Source organism: Sinocyclocheilus grahami, unplaced genomic scaffold, assembly GCF_001515645.1.
Source record: "Sinocyclocheilus grahami isolate Dianchi unplaced genomic scaffold, SAMN03320097.WGS_v1.1 scaffold405.1, whole genome shotgun sequence".
Taxonomy (NCBI): domain Eukaryota; kingdom Metazoa; phylum Chordata; class Actinopteri; order Cypriniformes; family Cyprinidae; genus Sinocyclocheilus; species Sinocyclocheilus grahami.
Window position 1 is genome coordinate 1,062,752 of NW_015505584.1, and position 2,777 is coordinate 1,065,528.

Below are 2,777 nucleotides of genomic sequence, written 5' to 3' on the forward strand. Positions count from 1 at the left end.
ATCTCTAGATACTTTTCCGCTGCTTTGATTATTATTCTGATTCTTTCTGTCCGGCTTTCAGTTTGCGCTGAACAGTTCACTACTTCCGCCATAAAAGTAACAAATGCAACATTGTTCTTAATCCCAACTTTCTCTTGAGTTTTTTCCTTTGCCATATCAGTCTTTTGTTGAAGGATTTCTTTACCTTTGTCTCCTGATTCCAAATTCTTTCCTACCTGTTTTAGAGCCTCAGAGTATGACAATCCTTCCTGTATTCTAACATTCTGAACTTGAGCCGCATGTTTCCTCACCTTGCATCCTCCATATCCCGCACTGTGATCCTCTCCACAATTACAACATTTGGGATTAACTCCTTGCCCACATTTGCCATACTCATGGTCTCCGCCGCATCTTGCGCACCTCTGCTTGCCTCTGCATACAGCCGCTACATGCCCAAACTTTTGGCATTTGTAACATCTTAAAGGAGGGGGTACATAGGGCCTGACCGAGAAGCTCATAAATCCCAAAAAGACTTTACTTGGCAGCTTATCCTCATCAAAATGAATCATCACAGAAAGGCTGTCTCCCCTTTCATTATTCCTAATGCATTTTAGTCTTTTCACCTCAATCACTGTGGCTCCCGTAAGACCTCTCTTAATCTTTTCAACTGTTACATCTGTGGGGATCCCTGTTATTACTCCTTTCACCCATTTCTTTTCTTCTTGTACTGAACAAATCACACTTTGTCCCATGATCGATTTAACTCCTAGAGCCTTCTTTTGTTGCCTACTATCCTTACAATATATTATCAATCTACCATCCCTCAACTTCTTAACACTTTCAATAAGTCCTATCACTTCCTTAATTGTTTTAGATAATTTCAGCGGATTAATGATACTGAAAGATCCAGTTTCAAGTTTCATCACTACCTTATACTCTTCCTTCCTTCTTCTTGTCAGATGTGTTCCATTTTCACTGTCAGTTTCAGATGCGTTACTCCAGCTTTTCTTTCTTTTCCGATTTTCTACTATACTCCATTCATTATTTCCATTCCCGCCTTCATCCGCGTCAAACACTTCATCCTCCATTTCCGGATCACTTCCGGAATCTACGCCGCTTCCTACCATGCACTCTCCAGTCACAGATCAGCTGTTGCCAAACCGCCCCTCCGTTCCCGATTGATTTATTATTGGGAGATAATAAATGCAATGTAATGTAATGCAATAATTGAAATAATTCATTAATGTCCTCATAAAATGCATTATTTCAACAGAAGGCATATGGTCACATAATAGTTATTACAATTCAAGTCTAATTTCAGGTAAAACCTGAAAACCAAAGAAAGAAAACATCGATATTTTTAGACAATAAACAATATTACATATATTTTACTGAATAGTAATGCGACACACCTCAGCTGGTAATAATAATGCCGTAAATGAGTTCAACCTGTCGCGACATTCCCTACTCTGCCTTCTCCTATAAAATAACATTTTTATCAAGGAAACATCTACATATAGTTCCAAATGAAAGTAATGTTTGGTGTAAAACATGTTGAAGATGTCTGCATGTACCATTCAGATGACTCTTCACAAAAACACAACTTATCCTTTAAATGTGTAAAACGTGTTAGGCACCTACTAAATAGCCTACACCTTTAAAGTTTTGACGGAATAGAGACAAAGGAGAAAAGAAAAAAGACTTTGTTAAAGAAAAGGGGATGTTTACTTTTTATTCCTTTCTTATTTTATCCTTAAATTTGATTCCTTATTTAAATTTGTGTTTAATACATAAGCACACTCATACAAATCATGTATCATCTTGCTCTTAAAGCCGAGCTCATCCTCACTGTTAAGATAGTTTAGTCCTTTACACATGTTTGTTTCTCTGGAACACATGAAAGACCAATAATATCGTGGTACAATATACTAGCTGCACCTTATAAACAATTCCGAATAATTACATAGGCTAACTAAAACTGGAGTTATAATTGGTTATAAAAATGGCTAATAATGAAAAATGCATCACTAATAGAAAATCTATTTCAAAACTGATGCACAGAACTGTCAACTTTCATATTTGTATGATCAGCTAACAGGTCACGTGCACTTCTGTGTTCTGCCAACAGATGGCAGTAAAATCACATTAAACTGTTTCTGACTTCATGCGTCACAATATAAACATTATTATGGTGAGCGTTTTATTCTTTTCCGGATTATTTAAATACCTTTCTATTTATAATGTCGAACCCAGAGAGTAATAATAACAGCTGAATAGCAATGTGAAGTAATAGTGGCAGGAGACGAAAGCAATTACACCCTTGCATTCTACTGTAAACTAAGTCTATAATCCATGCTCCACGCTGACATGCTTTATGAGATTTCCCTGAAATTACATTTATCTGTAAATTATCAGATGTTTTCCGCTCAAGGCCTATCTTATGAATATTCATTACGTGACGTTTGACGTTGCTTGGTAATCGACCTGAAATGTCCAGTCGCTCATTGTTTCTTTGAATTTATTGACATTTTTGCTTTTATTGTCAATTTGTGTGTGAACTGTCACTAAATAAAGCATTAAAAAAATAATAATAATAAAAAAGAACTGTCCAGTCGCACCGTCTCATTAATATTCATAACCGAGTCTGTAGCTTATTCGTCAGCTCTCTACCGCCTCCATTCGTCGAAGTGCCACCCACTTACTGCATTTCAGCCAATCAGTAAAGACCGTCACGGTGAATAATTAATATTAATGAGCCCCGCCTTCAGCATAGTAGGATTGGCTGAGCGCAGCCGCAG